Here is a 19,752-nt window from a genome sequence, read left to right on the forward strand (position 1 = left end):
GAGCCCTGCCCTAAATGGGTCCTCCAGCCGAGCAGAGTGTATCCCATCTGGGTCACCAAATTGATTCATAGAAAATACTCTAAAGAACTCTTCAAGAAGGTTTAAGTTGACAAGCAGATATTCTTTATTGCGGTGCCAAGAGACATGGGGGATAATTCCTCCTAGAGTGTTTCACGCGAGCACCAAACAAGCTGTGATTATATAATCATTAAATGCACATATTCATTATATTACATGCATATTCATGAAGTTACTTATGCATTCCATCGTATCTCTAGCAAATTATTCCCACATGCGCAGTGATGTGGTTGTGGTCTTTGGGAGCCCTGGTGGTCGTTACTTCATCACCTTACTCTTCATCATTTTGTCCTTTGGCTGAAATTTTGGAAAGTCCCATTGTAAAACCAGTAACTACTTCTGGGTAACTGTCCCCAGTTCATATACTGGGCATGGTGTGCTGCGGTATGGAATACCCTTTTGGCTAGTTTGGGTGAGGTGTCCTGTCTCTGCTTTCTCCCAGCTTCCCCTCCTCCTTGGCAGCGCATGAGACTCAGAAAGTCCTTGGTCAGAGTAAACATTACTTAGCAACAACTAAAAACATCAGTGCTATCAGCGCTGTTCCCAGGCTGAAAGTCAAAAACGCAGCACTGCACCAGCTACTAAGAAGGAGAAAAATGACTGCTATTGCTGAACCCAGGACAAACACCTTTCTCATTTGGGACAAACATTTGGCTTGAGGATAGTGGCCTCGGATGCATGATACCATGAGGGTAAGGGTTAGGGTTAGGCTTAGCTTTCAGAAAGACATAAAGTCTACACGTCCTAAGCTACTAGGGTTGAAAAAGGCATGCCAAGGGGAATATGGCACTACACCAACGTTGCTCCTTCAAAACCTTTCTCATATGGGACACCCATTCGGATTGGAGATGTCATCCTGAGATCCACAATGCCATGCAAATTAGGGTTAAGGTTAGCATTCAGAGAGCCAAAAATCTGGACAGTAGGGCTGAAAAAAGGCACCAAACTGCACCAACAGTACTAATCCAACATCTTTCTCATCTGGGACACCCAATCAGATCATAGATGTCATCCTCAGATCGACAATGCCATGTAAATTTGGGTTAGGGTGAGGATTAGGGTTCAGAAAGCAAAAAAAGCTTCCAAGACACTAGGGCTGAAAAAGGCATGCTAAGGGGAACATGGCACTGCACAACAGTGCTCCTTCAACACCTTTCTCATCTGGGACACCCATTCGTCTAGACGACGACAGCCTCAGATATATGATACCATTCAAATTAGGGTTAGGGTGTCCTATGAGAAAAAAGGTGTTGAAAGAGCAATGTTGATGCAGTGCTGTGCCCCCCTTAGGCTACCTTTTTCAGCCCTAGTATCATAAGACTTGTAGATTTTTTGGCTCTCTAACCCTATTATTTTTGGCTCTCTAAACCTATTTTTTATTGGGTCTTTAAGCTGAGGCTGACATCCTCAAGGTGAATGGGTGCCCCAGATGGCAAAGGTGTTGAAGGAGCAATGACGGTCTAGTGCTGTTCTCCCCTTTGCATGCGTTTTTCAGCCCCAGTATCCTAGGAGCTGTAGGCTCTGTGGCTCTCTGAATGCTAACCCTATTTTTTATTGCATCTTTTAGCTGAGGCTGACATCCTCCAGAGAAAAGTGTGTCCCAGATGAGAAAGGTGTTGAAGAAACAATTTTGGTGCAATACTGTTTTCCCCTTGGCACGCCTTTTTCAGCCCTAGTATCCCAGGAGGCTTTGTGGCTCTCTTAAACTTAACCCTATCCCTAAAGTTAACCAAATTCTACAAGGCATTGAATAGCTGAGGCTGACATTCTCCACTCAAATGGATATCCCGTATGAAAAAGCCGTTGAAGGAACAATGACGGTTTAGTTCTGTTCTCCCCTTAGCATGCCTTTTTCAGCCCTAGCATCCTAGGATCTGTAAACTCTTTTGCTCTCTGAACACTACCCCTAACCCAAACCCTAATTTTTGTGCCAGATTAGTGCTGAGGCTGACATCCTTGAGCCATATGGTTGTTCAAGATGAGAAAGGTGTTGAATGAGCAAAGTTGGTGGAGTGCCATGCTCCCTTGCCATGCCTTTTTCAGCTCAAGTATAGCGGGACATGTAAGATTGGTGGCTCTCTGAACACTAACCCTAACCCTAACCCATATTTGCATGGTATCATGGATCTGAGGCTCAGGTCCTCAAGCCAAATGGGTGCCTCAGATAAGAAAGGTGTTGAAGGAGCAAGGCCGGTGCAGTATTGTGCTCCCCTTAGCCCACCTTTTTCAAACGTAGTATCATAGGACGTGTAGACTTTCTTCCTCTCTGAAAGCTAACTCTAACCCTAAACATATTTTTTGTTGTGTCTTTTAGCTGAGGCTGACATCCTCCAGCCAAATGGGTGTCCCAGGTGAGAAAGGTGTTGAAGGAACAATGTTAGGGCAGGGCCGTGCTCCACTTGGCATGCCCTTTTCAGCCCTAGTATCCTGGGAATTTTAGGCTCTGTGGCTCTCCTAACATTAGCCCTAACCCTAACCCTAATTTTCATGATGCCCTCATGCTGAAGCTGACATCTTAGAAACAAATGTGTGTCCTGGATGAGAAAGATGTTGAAAAAGCAATGTTGGTGGAGCGGCGTGCTGCCCCTGGCATGTCATTTTCATCCCTAGTATCCTGGGAAGTGTAAGATTTGTGCCTCTCTGAACGCTAACAATAACCCTGATCCTAATTTTTATGACATTCTGGAGATGATTCTAACATCCGCAAGCTGAAATTGTGTCCAAGATTGAATGTGTGTTGAAAGATCAATGTTGGCGTACTGCCATTCTACCATTGGTATGCCTTTTTCAGCCTTAGTATCCTAGGAGCCGTAGGCTCTGTGGCCCTGTTAACAGTACCCCTAATGCAAGCACTGATTTTCATTACAGCTTTGTGCTGAGGCTGACATCCTTGAACCAAATGTGTGTCCCAGATGAGAAAGATGTTGAAGATGCAATATTGGTGCAGTGCTGTGCTCCCCTTAGCATGCCCTTTTCAGACTTAGTTTCCCAGAAGCTATGAGTTTTGTGACTTTCTGAACCCTAACCCTAATTTGTATGGCATCATGGATCTGAAGATGACATCTCCGATAAGAGTTGGTGTCCCATATGAGAAATGTGTTGAAGAAGTAATAGTGGTGTAGGGCTGTGCTCCCCTTGTCATTCCTTTTTGAGCCCTAGTATAATAACACATGTAGGCTTTGTGGCTCTTTGAACGCTAACCCTAACATTAAGCCTAATTTTTGTGACATCTCGGAGATGATGCTGACATCCTTGAGCCAAATGGGTGTCCCAGATGAGAAACGTTGCAATATTGTTCTTCTCATGGCATGTCATTTTCAGCCCTATTATCCCAGGAGGAGAAGGCTTTGTGGCTCTCTTCAACTTAACCCTATATTTAAAACTCACCATAATTCCCTAGGCACTGTGGAGCTGAGGCTGACATCCTCCACCCGAAAGGGTGTCCCATATGAGAAAGGTGTTGAAGGAGCAATGTTGGTGCAGTGCAGTGCTCCCCTTGGCATGCCTTTTGCAACCCTAGTATCCCAGAAGCTGTAGGTTCTGTGGTGAGCTGAAAGCTAACCCTAACCCTAAGTTTTGTGATGTCTTGAAGATGAAGCTGAAATTCTGACGCCGAATGGGTGTCCCTGGTCAAAATGGTGTTGAAGAAGGAATGTTGGTGCAGTGCCATTTTCCCCTTGGCATATGTTTAAGCCCTTGTTTAAAATGAAAGATGGAGGGAGGGAGGGAGGGAGGGAGGGAGGGAGAAAGAAAGAAGGAAGGAAGGAAGGAAGGAAAGAAGGAAGGAAGGAAGGAAGGAAGGAAGGAAGGGGAAAGAAATACCCTCATTTGTTTTCTATCTTTGTAACAACAGATGTCTCGCTTAAGCTTGCAGCTTTTGCTATTTGCTCCTTTTTGTTCTTTGTCAATTGAATAGCTCTTTTTCCCCTCCCAAATCCCTCACTTGGGTTTTCCCTTTAATAACTTGATTTTCCAAGCTACAAACAGCTATATGTCTCTCTAGTCTTCCTTTAGTAGGCAACTATTCTGTGCTAAAAGCTTATTTATTTTCAATTTCCTACAGTTTTGTTTTATTGTGGAAAGCTCTGGAAGGCTGAAAAGAGCATATTAAAGGAGAAACAGCAGCCATTTAGATTTTATGGGGATTTTTGTGATAGTTGTACCTATAGATGAGCCTGGCACAACAGATGTGCATGTAGATGCTTAGCTTGACCACTGATCTTCAGCTGAGGCTCTGGTGCTTGGCCCTAGGTGCAAGAGGCATCTGGTTTTATGTAGAGCATACGTGGGGAGCAACAGAAAGAAACTGTAAGTGCCTTATGGGCTCAGTGCTGAGGCACTGCCACAGCGTTGAGCCACTGCCACAGCTAAAAAGAACCCACCAAAACCAAACAAAGAAAAATGATTGAAAAAAAAAAACCTAAACAAAACCCAACCCAATTAACTCTCCAAATAGATACTGTGATACTTAATTTTTCAACATTAAATAAAACATAAAATCATAGAATAGTTATGGTTGGAAAGGACCTTAAGATCACCAAGTTCCGATCCCCCTGCTATGAGCAGGGACATATCACACTAAACCATGTCACTCAAGGCTCTGTCCAATCTGGCCTTGAATACCACCAGGGATGGAGCATTCACAACTTCCTTGGGCAACTCACTCCAGTGCCTCACCACCCTTACAGTAAAGAACCTCTTCCTTATATTTGATGTAAACTTCCCCTCTATAAGTTTTAACTTATTACCCCTTGTCGTATCACCACAGTCCCTAATAACGAGTCCCTCCCCAGCATCCCTATAGCCTCCCTTCAGATATGGAAGGCTGCTATGAGGTCTCCACACAGCCTTCTCTTCTCCAGGCTGAACGGCCCCAGCTTTCTCAGTCTGTCTTCATACAGGAGGTGCTCCAGTCCCCTGACCATCCTCGTGGCCCTCCTCTGGACTTATTCCAACAGTTCCATGTCCTTTTTATGTTGAGGACACCAGAACTGCACACAGTACTCCAAGTGAGATCTCACAAGAGCAGAGTAGAGGGGCAGGATCACCTCCTTTGACCTGCTGATCATGCTCGTTTGGATGCAGCCCAGGATACAGTTGGCTTTCTGGGCTGTGAGTGCACACTGAAGCCGGCTCATGTTCATTTACTCTTCCACCAACAACCCCAAGTCCTTCTCTTCAGGGCTGCTCTGAATCTCTTCTCTGCCCAGCCTGTACCTGTGCCTGGGATTGCTCCAATCCAAGTGTAGGACTTGGCCACTTGGCATGGCTAAACTACATAAGGTTGGCATCAGCCCACCGCACAAGCATGTCCCTCTGGATGGCATTCCTTCCCTCCAGTGTATCAACTGAACCACACAGCTTGGAGTCATCAGCAAACTCCCTGAGGGCGCACTCAATCCCACTATCCATGTCACTGACAAAGATGTTGAACAAGACCGGTACCAGCACCAATCCCTGAGGGTCAGCACTCATTACCGGTCTCCAGCTGGACACTGAGCCATTGACCACAAGTGTTTGCATGCAGCCATCCAGCCAGTTCTTTATCCACCGAGTGCTCCATCCATCAAATTGATGTCTCTCCAGTTTAGAGACAAGGATGTCGTGTGGGACAGTGTCGAATGCTTTGCACAAGTCCAGGTAGATGACATCAACTGCTCTACCCTGTCCATCAGTTCTGTAGCCCTATCATAGAAGGCCACTAAATTGATCAGGCAAGATTTCCTCTTAATGAAGCTATGCTGGCTTGATGTTTTTCGTGCACCTTAGCATGCCTTCCAGGAGAATCTGCTCCAAGATTTTGCCAGGCAGAGAGGTGAGACTGTGTGTCAGTGACAATAGAAAATGGTCAGAGGTGAAACAAAACAAACAAAAAAAAATAGAGAAGTACTGTTTGGCATGGGTTGTGGGAACATAACCGTGAAAATAGGAAAGTTAACACCGCTGTTAGCAAAAGCGAGTCGTCTACACATGAGGTAATGCTCCACAGTGGCTCTTCCCCAAAAACTCCTGCTTTGGATCCTCCCTGGAAAGTCCCACTTTAGCTCCTCCCTGGAAAGTCCCCAACCCCCAGAGAACCTTCTAGTGTAAGCTGTCCACTCCTTCTGATGTAGGCTGGACCCCTGCATCAGAACGAGTGTTTATTTCCACTAGTATAAAAGCCTGAGCCTCATGCAGCATGGGGAGGCAGAACCCCATACCACCCAGGTCAATGTTGCCTCCACGGGGACACCCACTAAGGTTGAGACTGCCACTTCGCACTGTGATGATGTTTCTTGGAGCTGGTTTCCTGATTGTCATTACATGGTCTTTGAGGCTGGTAAGATAACCAAATATCAGAAATATACTTTACTGTATCTTTTGTTATGTCTGTATTTTCCCTGTATTAATAAACTAGTTGTGATTTTTTATTGTGTTGTGTTTCTCTCAGCCCGGAATCCTCAAACTCTGGAACAGACTGACTGGTCTGTAGTTCCCTGGGTCATCCATTTTCCCCTTCTTGAAAATGGGGGTTATATTACTCTTTTTCCAGTCATCAGGAACTTCATCTGACTGCCATGATTTTTCAAATATAATGGACAGTGGCTTAGCAACTTCATTCATCAGCTCCTTCAGGACCTGCTGTCCTGATGAAGATTTCATCAGTTTCCATGGACTTGTGCACGTTCAGTTTCTTAAGATGGTCTTGAACCTGATCCTCTCCTACAGTGGACCTAAGGTCTTCATTCTCACCATCCCTGCATCTGCCTTCCAAGACTTGGGCAGTATGGTCGGACCATTTGCCAGTGAAGACTGAGGCAAAGAAGTCATTGAGAACCTCAGCCTTCTCCAAATCCAGGGTAGCCAGGTCTCCCGATAGCTTCCGGAGAGGGGTCACCTTGTCCCTAGTCTGCCATTTATTCTCAACGTAGCAATAGAATCACTTCTTGCTATCTTTCACATCCCTAGCCAAGTTTTATTCTAAGTGGGCCTTAGCTTTCCTAACCTGGTCCCTAGCTTCCCAGGTTAACATCCCTGTATTCTTCCCAGGCTGCCTGTCCTTGCTTCCACCTTTTATAAGCTTCTTTTTTCCTTCGAATTTTCCTCAGCAGCTCCTTATCCATCCAAGGAGGTCTCCTGGCCCTCCTGCTGCACTTCCTTCTAGTTGAGACGCAACACTCCTGAGCTTGTAGCAGGTGATCTTTGAATATCAACCAACAGCCTTGGCCCTCCCCTGCTCTCTAGGGCTATATCCCATGGAACATTACTAAGGAGGTTCCTGAAGAGGCTGAAGTCTGCTGTCTTGAAGCCCAGGGCAGTGAGCTTCTTGCATGCTCTTCTCACTGTCCTGAGGAACTTGAACTCGACCATCTCATGATTGCTACAACCAAGGCTGCCCTGAAGCATCACATTTAGAACCAGACCCTCCCTGTTGGTGAGCACAAGGTCAAGTATGGCACCTTGCCTTGTCAGCTCCTCTATTACTTGCAGGAGGAAGTTGTCTTCCACACAATGGAGTAACCTCCTGGATTGCTTATGCTGGGCCGTACAGTCCCTCCAACTCATAGCAGGGTGGTTGAAGTCCATCGTGAGAGCAAGGGCCTGAGAACGTGAGACTGTTTCTATCTGTCTATAGAGCATTTTGTTCACAAGAGTCCTCTTGATGAGGCAATCTGTAACAGATCCCCACAGTAATGTCTCCCATCGCTGTTCTCCATTTGACCCTGACCCAGAAACTCTCTGTTGATTGATCACCTGTTGCCAGACAGAGTTCCATACTCTCCAGCCTATCCCTGACATAAAGAACAACTCCTCCTCCTGCCTGACTGGCCTGTCTTTTCTAAAGAGCCTGTAACCTTCCATTCCAACACGCCAGTCATAGGAGCAATCTCACCATGTTTCTGCGATACCACCACCATGTTTCTGCGATACCAAAATGCTTCTTTGTTTTGTTTATACTACTCCTAATCCTCCATGCAGAATATACTCTGTTATTCACTGTCTGAAGAGACAACAAAAAATGAACTTCAGCACTGTTGGCTGTGAAAGAGGATTTGAAGACAAGAGTTCTTCCCTGGCATCTTCTTTTATCATTATGGAGAAACATGTGTGACAGGATACATAAACCTTGTTTAAAAGTTACTTTTAGTCAATATTTACAGCTGAAATATTAAGAGAAAGGAAAGTGGCAATGAAACTATTAAATAGATGCCAGATTTCTCTTGGATTGGTTATAGCTCATGCTGTGTGTTCTTGAGATGCTGACAGGTCTGATCAAAAAAGTAGAGGCACCCCAAATATCAAGGCCAGGGTTTTGCTATTGCAATTGCTGCCTTTGAAGAATTAAAATACCGAACTGGAATTACTTAGAACAAATGCTGATCCCAGAGTTATGCTGTACTCACTGGACTACAGGAATCACGTTTGGGCATACAGGCAAGATGTCACCCATATTTGATATCAATTCTCTGCATAGGATTGGGTTTTTTTCATATTTTACAAGGTAGAACTCCTTGGGAAGGAGAAAGAGATAACTGTTATAACACAGGCATACAGTATACAGAAAGAAACAGAAAGAAAGCCTGGGGTATGATTACCTTTACAAGAGACAGCTGCAGGATAATCTACTTAAGGACTAGCAGTGTGAAGCTCCCTTCCTTGTGATGCAGCAGATGGGGATAGCAAAGACTTTGAGGAAGACTCAGCAACCTGGTAGGTCTCAAACAGCCCTGGGGATGGTCTTTCACAATTGTTCTAACCATCTTCCTCAGTCTTATGCTGGGGTAAGTACAAACAAATTTCTGCTGGACAGAAGAGATAAAAGCAGGACGAAAGAGAGAAACTAAGTGGTGCCTGCCTTTCTCCCCTTGTACAAACAGGTCATGAGAGAGACCCATTTCAGAAGGAAAGGAAAAGAGATAGTGATAGGAAATGGTAGCAAAGAGGTAGGAAATAGCATTCTGTTAGCAGGAGCAGTGCTCTGTGAGCTCTGGCTGAGCAGGGAGGCAAAGCAGCAAAGAGTCCTCAACTAGCTAAATTCAAATCAGGCAACTGCCAGCTTCAAAGGTAGCTGTAATCCTGGACCTGTCTGTATCGCTTTACCCAAAATCTTCCCCCGGGCATCGACAACTCAGCTCTCCATGTACCCAAACTGAACTGGATTGATAGCTGGACTTCTAGAGCTCAAACCACTAGAACAAGACTTAGACATCTGACTTGATGTTAATAACAAAAAGATGTGAAATTGAGCACAAACCAAGCAGATAAAGTCAGGCTGAGCACAAGGACTCTTGCTACATGCTGTGACAAAAAATCTGCTCATCTGGGTGAGCCTCTGTCGTGTTCCTTCATCTGAGAGCATGCTATGCTATTGAAAGCTTGCTCCATCCAGAGCAGACTTTTTTTTTGCTCCCTTTTCTCCCTCCTATACTCTGCCTCTCTGCTTAATAGCTCATCTCACAACCCATGCACTTCCTGGCCTTTAAGCCCAGTTTAGATCTGATTTCCAGTCTATGAGTGTTTTCACACTGATGGGCATCTGCTCCAGGCTTCTTTGCCTTTCCCAGGCTCCCAACCCAGCAACACTGGGGCAATTCTTCACCACACTGTTCACACCTTCTACGAGTAACCGCAAACTCCTCTTGAAGACCAGGAGGACAAATGTGTCCTCCTTCCCCTACCTGTTATCTTCCCTGACATAACCAACTCAACGTGGTGCTTCTCAAACTGGAAATCTGGCCTCTTTGTGGTCTGAGATTATCCCTAAAATGGCTGGAGAAGAGGAAGGTTATACAGACTCCTTCCTCCTTTTGGCTTGCATAAGCTGTAAAGACAACCTTCTCCTTTTCTCCCTCCTGATTTTTAAAATAGAGCTATCAGTTTTCCATACAGTCATCCTGCGTAACTTAATGAGCCATTTTCTTCAAATACTTCACATTAACATGTTTATATATTTGTTTGCCTGTCTGGGTTCTTTAATAAGTGTGTCTCCGGTTCAGGTGCTCCCAGCAGACCACTGCTCTGCCAGTCTGCAGGAAGCCCTCCATTCATTGCAGCTGCATCCCCAAATTATGCTCTGCAACTGATTGCTTCTGGGGCAATTGCTCAACTGTAATAACCAGGAACTTAGATAAATTGGACATTTTTCTGCAGAACCCATTAACAATATGTCTCAGAGATGCTCGAATCAGTCTCATTCTTAGCAATTTTGTTTCTGTGGTATCAGATGAAGATCCCAGCAGGAGGACTGTTGAAGAGGCTAGACTAAGATATCCTGCTAACCTAGGATACAGCTAGGAAGGCTGATGTTAGAGATGCACGGAGCACTGGTAGGTTTAGTGGGTAGCCCTTAAAGAATTAAATAAAAAGATTTTATACAGTTTTTATTTTAAACAAGGCTCCTGTAAGCCAACCCATCCTTGACAGAAAAAGGATGTCTGATCTGGTTTACTGATTCTTTGATGAAGCCTGTTTCCAATGCCATGCTCATTTCTGTGACTGATGCTAGAAGATCTGCACATGCAGGGCTTTTCTTCTCTCTTCTGCCTCTGTGCTGGGTAAATTTGAGTTTCAACTGATGTGGCAGTCACAGATATGCAGGCAGTGAAAGTAAGCCTATCATCTACTGTGCGTATACTGTTGAAAGCTTCCTGTGAAATTGGACTAGCACTTAAATGTTGTGTGACAAAGCCTTATGTTCCAGGTTTTGTAAATATTCTCAAGTTAAAAACCAAAATCACATGTCAAATGCTTTCTGTATTGTTTGGGGAGAATTACAGTATTGCCAGATTAATTACAGAGTTTCTACAATACTCTCCTCTGATTTTACTATTCAAACACAGCAGAAATCAGAGACTGTTTTGACCTTTATTCAGAGCCTCCTGTTAGAGTGACTTTCACAACAGAACCCAATTTGTCACATTTTATTTGTACTTTAATTTTATTATTAACAGATTAATGAAGCTGGTAATAGGTTTCCTGATGCTCCCTTTGGAAATGTGAACTGTGTCCCTTCCTTACATCAATCTGCTGCCAACACATGAAGTGCCTTTGCAAAATGCTATTAACTGTTACCAGAAGCAATTAGTCAAAATAGCAAGTCAGCTTCAAAAGAAGACTCCAGATTCCCCCAGTGAGTTAGGAAAAGCACATTAGTAGGATTTAGTCTTGCCAGTAGACAGGAGCTTTAGGCTCTGCAGTAGGTGTCTGGGTTAATGACACATAGAAATGCAAATGTATCAGACTTTAATTTGCTTGAAAGAGCACTGCGAGGTTTAAAAAAAAAAAGAAATCACTTTCCGGTTTCATAAACAGCAATTCCCATTGTGCCAGAAATACCCACGCTCTGTTGTAAGATGCTCTTCATGCTCCAGATATAAGAAACCATGAGTGACATCCTGGTGTTCTTGCAGGCAGCAGGAGACTGCTCGTGACAATGCTGAGGCCAAGGCTATGTCTTAATTTTCTGCCCCAAACAATTATTTTAAAACTATTCTACCTCACTCTACAAAGCACCAAGTCCAACCCCTTCTCAGATACCTCCTTTTTTAAGCCAGTCCAGAAACACAATTCCTAAAGAGACATGCACAAACCCAACTCGAGCTCAAGTTCCCCCCTGTTTGGCACCATCATTATGCAGACAGCTCGTCTGGTCAGTACTTCAGCATGGGTCTGACAAAATTGCATTACTGTACACACACAGAACACACGATGTGCTCAATAAAGAATCTCTAATAGATGGAGTAGGAATTTGAACTCTTTTGAGGCACTAGCTAGCACCTGGTTTAAAAGCCAGCAGTCCTCAGCTCCCTCACCAATGTACTGGATGAGCTGAAAGGGGGAATCAAGCATCAGGTATAATATCCTACATGCCCAGCATATGCTCTGGCATGCCTACCTGATACCTACAGACTGCCTTCCAAATTGGACAGACCAACAAGTGCCCCCTCCTCTTTCTCTCAAATGTTGGAAAACAATGTTATCAGTTGTTATTGCCAGTGCATTGCTGATCACATGTGTATTGGGTCAAATTAAAGGGGTAAGGTCACGAAAACAACAGAAATAGCACAGATTATGAAAAGCAAAAAGTTTATCCATTTGTTGTCAGGATTGACAATGAGGTTTCTGTCTCTATACAGAAGGCAATTTTTTTTCCTGTTATTTGGTCCTTGTTTCTTCAAACCTCGTCCCATCTTCTTTTGATGGTTTCAGTAGCCCTGATGGCTGCCCCAGCTGTGGAACCTGCAGTGAGGAGCAAACTTTGGGCTTAGTTCAGATGCCTTTCACAACCATGCTGCATGATAATCCCACACCGAGTTTTTTTGGAGGCAGAGAACAACTCAGCATCAGACTTTGCTGACATTTTTCCTCAAACTAAACATAAACAGCTGAACCACACCCAGGGACTCGGACAAAATGTAGTCTCAATAAAACCCCACCTTTAATTCTGCCAAAGCCTCACTGATTAAGAATATGCAGATCTAATGATTTTGCTGAGTATTTGCAGAATGCCTTCCTGCTGGATATTCTTTCCTGAATTGCCTTCAAGTGAGTGTTTACAGTGCGTAAGTTTAAAAGTGTTTTTTCCCCTCTCCCAAGTGCAGAAGGCTAATAGAAGAGTTAGAAGTCTAGGACTAAAAGCCTGAAACAGCCCACTCTAAGATGTAAGAGCAGCACATTTTATCTTCCTTTTACATGAGCTTAGTGACAGAAAACGGACACTCCTCTGATCCTTCCTTCAGCTCTTTCAACTGATTGGAGGAACACCTTCTTGAAAAAATACAATATATTGTTCAAACACTCCCACAAAAATGATGCCTCTGACTATCCAAACACATTGTGAGTTGGCAGATCAAACATGGCTCTTATTCTTAAACATGGATTAAAAGGAATCCATTAAAAGGAGAGTTTAAAAATCTATTTAAAAAAAAAGTTCAGAATCTTAAAAGACTAAATATTTGTGCAACCTTTAAGATCAAAAGCTGCTGAAATAAATACTTTAACTGTTTTAGCAGGTAACCTGTGCTCAAAGATTGCAAGGAGAGAAGATAATATAGTTTAACCTCATGACCTTAGGTTTTGGCATTTCACTGGCAGAGAATCTTTTCAGTTGTTCATATACCTCCATGGAAAATTGAATAACACCATCAAGAACACAACAGACTACATGAACTTGAAAAAAAATAGATCATGTGTTTTCATGTTCCTTTAATTTGTGTGTTTGTAGGCAAGACTCAACATTTAAATTGATAGTACTAAGTCCTCTGCTGACGCAGTTCATGCAGCTCTTGCCGAAGCTTACAGATGTCATTTTCCATCAGATGACTAGCCTGAAGAGTTTCCAACTGCAAGAGAGAACTGAGTACAAAAGTGCAAATACATAGAAAGGGTAATTTGTAGAAGACTCTGGGTAAACTAAATTTCAAAATTCTCCTTTGTTCTTTTGTCTTTCTACTGTTCATTTTATAGTAAGTGTGTAGGATTGTGTTCACCACGCCTATTTCAGAGAGAAGATGGGATGCATTTCTTTGTGCGTGTCTTTTCTAATCTGTTTGAGATGTCTGATGTCTTCATATCTAATACTTTTTGGATCTTTGATCTGAGTTGGAGGATGTCTCAAGGAGGAACAATGATTCACAGGAAAACAGGATATCCACAGGGGAGCCAGTTACCCAGTCCAGCAGAATTAATCAGCATTAGGTGTGCGAGCTTTTGCTCTGAAACACTGTAAATAAGAAAGAGTCACAGATGATTACAGGTATGGGAATGAACTAAGAAAGAGAGAAACACAATTTAAACCTCTAGGTGTCAAAAATGGTTTCTGAACCACCCACTAGGTTTGTTGAATAAGTGGTGTCCATATGAAAACATTACTTCTGTTTTCAAAGAGGCACTGTTTCAACATTTGCTTCTGTTCTGGCACCTAAACTCTTTTTGTAAACCAGGGACACACCTAACACTGGCTGACAGGGCTGAAATACAGGACGCTGCCTTCCTGTGCCAAAACAACCTAACAGCCAGGTTACGCCATGGTGCTCTCCCCAGCTTGCTCTGTCTTGCAGCCTGGTTTATTTCTCTTTCTTGTACCCCAGCTTCATTTCTGCCACTGAGTGCCTACATCTGGCCTAGGCTAAAGCACCTTCCATGCTATGTAGTCCCTTGGGGATGAGGAGAGAGCTGGTGCAGCACTAGTGCACTTCAGCTTGGTGGCTGCATCCTTCTTTGCACCCCTCAGGCTGAGTGGCTGCAGTTTTGGTGATTGGGTGTATAAGAAGCAGACTTCACCATCTCCTTTTCCTGACACAGCTTCAGAATGAAGCTCTTGTGATTGCATTGTATAAAGGATATGATCTCTCTGCACACAGTGTGCCTGAGGCATGCAGAGCCTCACAGAAACAAACTACCTTCTTGCTAGCTGCTGTGGAGGAGAGCTCGGCAGTTTCCGAGTATTAGTAAGAACGGAGCTGTAGCAACTCTCACTTCAAACAGGAAATTTTGACATCATGTTAAAATTAATTGTTTTGTCAAAAGGTTTATTTTGATTTGATATACCTTGGTCATATGGGATGGCAAGGGGGAAGTCTCAAGATGGTGGCTTTCTACTTAGCCACTACAGGTCTGGGTAGGTCCTGTTGATGGTGCCTAACTTCTTCAAAACCTGCATCTGCATGAGGTCAGCACTGAGCAAAATCCCTACAGGTGTGCCGTGGCCCTGTACTCCTGGGATATGCATTGACGATGCTGGTGATGCTCCCTCTGTGCTGGTCCCTCACTGCACGTGCATGTCCAATGATCACTGCTGCCTCAGTCAGTCATCCCAGCAAAAGCCCCTCACAGAAGTGGGCCACTGCTGCTGAAATGGGGACAAGCCCTGTGCAAACAAATGGGCTGGGAACTCACTTCCATGGATGCATCTGGAGCAGCGAGCTGATGGGGTGAGGGATGCTGCATGAGAGATGCAACTGTAACTTATGTCGAATGTTTTGTTTCGCAGAAGGAAGAATCCAACTGTATTTAGGTACCAACATGAAAGAACTTTAGGCCTGAATGACCTGCAAATGGAACTTCTGAAGCCCAAAGGGATGCTGTAACCACATTAACTTAACAAAAAGAGGAAATGCTAGGGGTATTTGACTTTATAAACAGCCTTCAGCTGGCCTGCTTCCAGCACAAATGCCTCACACATGGTAATGGATTTCAAATACACTAAGGAGTATAGCCGCAAAACCAAACAGGCTTTAACATTTGACCTTATTGGGGAAAACAAGCCTACTATTATCAAAGAAAACTAAGCATGCCTAGATAATTGACTCATCTTAGGACAAGTTTTGTTTCCATGACTGAACAGTAGGAATGCAAAGCTTTGCCATTTTTCAACTAGCATGGTTTTCTTAAATCTCACATGGAATATCTGAAAATTACCAGCCATCTCCTAACATTTTGAGTAGTTTGGCCAGTATAGAGAGAAGTGGAGAGACAAACGTTGCACCAGCAATGCCTTTGCCATTAAGATAGTTTTGTTTTTTGATTCAGCATTTCTGGAACAAAACATGAACATCAATTAATTATATGCTGCTACATCATTGTTGCTGTTTGCTCATCCACCCACAGACATTCCACAGAAAATTACCAAATAGTTAATTTGAAATATTTTAAAGTAGCTTGTTTATATCCTAAGCCAGCAATAGAGTTAGCAGCCCAGTTTACAGACCTAAGGCACTGATCTCATCCTCAAAGATGTAAGCCACAAATGGTTTATATGTACTGTAAGTCTGGTATTTTAGGCACCATTAAAAGTGGCCCTCTGTAGGTGCTGAGACCCTTACAAGCAAAAGAAAATTCCTCAAGACATGGAAAGACAATTCTAGCCATGTTTTTTGAAGACATTCATAATTTAAGATCGCAGTCAGAGACTGACCATGACAGTCACCCAAGACGGATGACACCTATTGTTCAGATTAAAAGCCATGAAAGATAAGACTCCCTGCTACAAGATGTAACTGGTCTTAGAGGATCTTTCAGAAGCAACAAAAGCAGTGGCCTGCCAGATAAATCAGCTGAAGGCTATCTTGAGAAGCGCTCTTACTTGTAGATCAATTGGTTTCCCCCACTTTTGCATGTCGCTCATGCTGAAACTGAGCAATTTTGATTTTGATGAAACCACCCCCATGCTAAACATGTTTGAAAGGCAGTTTACAGGTTTAAACTAAATTGTTTATAAAACCTTAGTGAGGATTATCTTGCAAAAAATGAGGACTTCTGGAATAAGCTCTACAGCGTCAAATTCATTTTATATTCTGTTTAACATACATGTCAGTACATTCAAGGTGAGATAAATCTGCTCATTAAGAACCCCTACAGAATGTTTAGCTAAGTATAAAGCATGGTATGTCTTTGTTTTATGGTGTTTCTTTGGTTTCAGGGTGGGCTAGACTGTGTTCAGCCTAAGTACATTGTCTGAGATGAAACACATGCAATGTGCATTTGAATTTCCTAGTATGCAAACCGGCATTGTCAGACATTCTGGCAGGGGACTGGCTGATGTGGACCAACTGTGGGCTGCTCTAGCCTCAGGGCATAATTTACAGAAATCTGAAGCTACAGCAACTTACTTGAGAAGTGAAAGGAGCAAACAAATGAACAGCAGCAGTAATCAATGCAGGCTATCTGAACCTACTAAGTTTGCTTTATTTCAGCTATGGCCCACAAACTAGGAGTTGCATCTGGGGATGTAATGCTACAGATCTGAGACCAGTTACTGCAAAAGAGGCTGTTTCTGGTTTAGGTCTTGTCCTAAGAGGTGACAGGCCATGCTGCAGCTTGTTAAAGCTCATGTGGAGAATGTAGGCACATTTAACGAGCCTACACTCCAAACCCAATATTGATATGAAGACGGCAGGGAAACACGCCACTTTCAGTATCAGATACCTGCATCACAAGCAAATATCACATATTGCAATGAGAAATCAATCAAGGTCTGAGCTGAAAGAGAAAAGCTTCAGGCTACTGGTCGATTCTTTTTCTAGTGAGGGCTTTTGTCACCTACCAGGGAAGCATTTGCATGGGTCTCATAGAAGCTCAGTGCCATGTCCTTACTGTAGCTGTATTTGTACCCAGCCTTTAGCCTGCACCTGCTTGCATCCTCTCAGTAAGAATAGGCTGTGTGAAGATGCCAGACTGTGCCTGCATGCACTCAGAAGCAACACTTACTCTGGCCTTTTAATGTTTAAACAGCTGTGCTGGATTTGCAGAGGGTATCTGACAGTTGTTAAAAACTGATCCCTGAGTAAACTGCCCCAGTGCTGTTTACTCCAATTCAGCTATGATAATTTAAACCACCTGAAGAGCAGCCTAATCCTAAACTGGCAAATTCTCTGAGATCCTCGCTACTGACTTGAACAGGAGGCTCCTTGTGGCAATGGGAGTGCCATTTCCCAGTCACTAATGACTGAACCAGAGAATAATGATACAAACCAATTTAAAATTAATTAATTCAGAATGAAAATGTAACTGCTAACACTCGTCACAGGCTTGTGCTGATACAGGGCACTCATGTATGCTGACTTACAGAATGGATGTCGGTTACACACGATTAAAATGAACTGCTACACACTAACAGAGAAGAGGTATGGGGTTTAACCTTTCAGTTGTGGTCATACTGCTAGTTTATTTTTATCCCTGTTGCACAAGGTTTGAAGCACCTCAAGGAACATTCATTTGGAAACATGCTAGAGGGAAAGGAAACAATATAATGTACAGGACCACAAACACCTATGTTGTAGAAAAGTGTGTTTTCCTCTCAACTCCATCTGAACAAGGTTAGATGTAACCGCAACTACCCACTAATCTTTTTGTTGTTAGTGGACATCCGGCTTCAAACATGGCTCATCTGCTTTGCCTGGCTAAGTATGATGACTGCCCACTATCGATCAGTACCCTTTCTCTTGGTCCTGTCTATTGTTCTGCTATTAACTTACCAAATGACACACGCCTTAACATTCCTCTTTATGGCGTATCTGTTGTCTTGTTATTCTTCAAGATACTGCCTCCATTTCTTGACCTTGTCTTCAAAACACCTACAATAGAAAAGAGACACATAAAGATCACCTGATTCACCAGATTGAATTTTCTGTTAAATTAGTGACTTCCTAGAACTAATCCTTAGAACACGAGCACACCACAAATTGCTAGTCAAGTAAATGTTTCAGATGTGTATACAGTAAATCGATGGACTTTCTAAATGGTCAGCAAAATCAGGACCTTGGGGAATGTGGAAGAGCAATTTCTCACCTACTGATTCCTTATAAAACTCAGAAAAATGGTAATAACTTGTGATGACATTCAAAATTTTGGAGACAGTTTTACTTTGCTGTAAACCTACTTAATCCAGTCATTTTATACTCAAATTAATAAGCATAGTTCTAGTTTACAGGCAAGTGTAAGTGTCCATTTTAAAGAAGCTAAAACTGATGCAAAGTTTCTTGAGTTCATTAACTACAAACCATCACCTGATTCTGCTAGCAAAAGTTTCAGAGCATATGTAATGCAGCAGTGTATCTGTTTTAACCTTGGCTGGTTCAGGTAAATTCACATTTGTTAATGATGTATGACACGCTGACATCACTACGTTTATAAAAAGAACATGCAAATGCACAGTGACATTTTACACAGTGGTTCACATGAGACACTTGAAGTCCAATGCTGTGGTATGCCAAGTACTCTTAACTCTCACTGAGTTCAATGTCAGTTGAGAGTGCTTCGTGGTTCAGGTGCTCATGCCCTCAGTGGGGCTCTGCACAGTAAGGAATTACACCATTCATGTCTTGAGATGAGAGTAATTTCTCCTTTCTAGTACGTGCGTTTATAATTGCTGGATTAGTACAATTGGCTGATAATCACAGTAATACAGATGTAGTACTCTGTACTGAAGTGCTCTCTCTGAAAGTTAATAAAGCTCATTCAGTATCGCCTACAGTTTTACAACACTGTAATGGAATAATGTAATGAGTACAATGTGAGTATAGTACAAAAGCCAATGTAAAGTTAAAAATGGATCTAGGATAGTGTTGTTCTTGAATACGAGCAGTACAAGGTATCAATTACTTCGAGCTGGGTACAGGAGTTAATCTGTGAACTATACAGCCCAGCTCACATTCAGGTTCACTCCTGAATTTTTATTTCCTCCAAGATCTGCTTCCTACCCTTTTCTTCCAGCTGTTTTGTACGCACTCAACCTTGCTATTGCCATAAAGGTGATCATGCTTTTAGGTTTGTATCTTCCAGATCTACTGGAATTTGGTGGTAAAAATGGTTTTACAAACTTCCATGAGAATGTGATATAAGGACACAGCAGAAAACCAACTCTATTTAAAAATTTCAGCACAAATCCCAGGTCAGTTTGGAACTTTCAGGAATGTGTAGCCCTGTGACTTATGAGAATTGCCTCCTGCAGTAGTTGAACACGAATTGTATTATATTTTATTATTTTGGAATTCACCCATATCTTGTATGCCCATAATGACAAGTCTGTTGACATAAGACCACATTAATTGTATATTTAAGACCTCCAGCCCCCTTTTCCCCCTCTGCATGAATAAGACAAAGCCATATTTAAGGAGAAATTGGCTTTGTCTACCTGTAAATGAAGATCACCTGAAATGCAGTCTCATAAGAAGCTGAGGTAATCAGTAATGCCAA

The 19,752-nt window shown here is 42.9% G+C and overlaps 1 long non-coding RNA gene across 1 annotated transcript; it reads right to left on the reverse strand.

Moving 5' to 3' along the window:
• Positions 1 to 13,246: 13,246 nt before the first annotated feature.
• Positions 13,247 to 19,512, reverse strand: LOC133208552 (uncharacterized). The gene is made up of 3 exons (XR_009724434.1): positions 18,623 to 19,512; positions 18,033 to 18,131; positions 13,247 to 13,772 (listed from the first exon to the last, which is right to left on the reverse strand). It is a non-coding gene; the product is annotated as an uncharacterized LOC133208552 (long non-coding RNA).
• Between the last annotated feature and the right edge of the window lie 240 nt (positions 19,513 to 19,752).

The sequence above is a fragment of the Neopsephotus bourkii genome, unplaced genomic scaffold (genome assembly GCF_033783945.1).
Source record: "Neopsephotus bourkii isolate Nb327-2 ecotype Australia unplaced genomic scaffold, CSIRO-AGI_Nbou_v1 NB_272, whole genome shotgun sequence".
NCBI classification, from domain to species: domain Eukaryota; kingdom Metazoa; phylum Chordata; class Aves; order Psittaciformes; family Psittacidae; genus Neopsephotus; species Neopsephotus bourkii.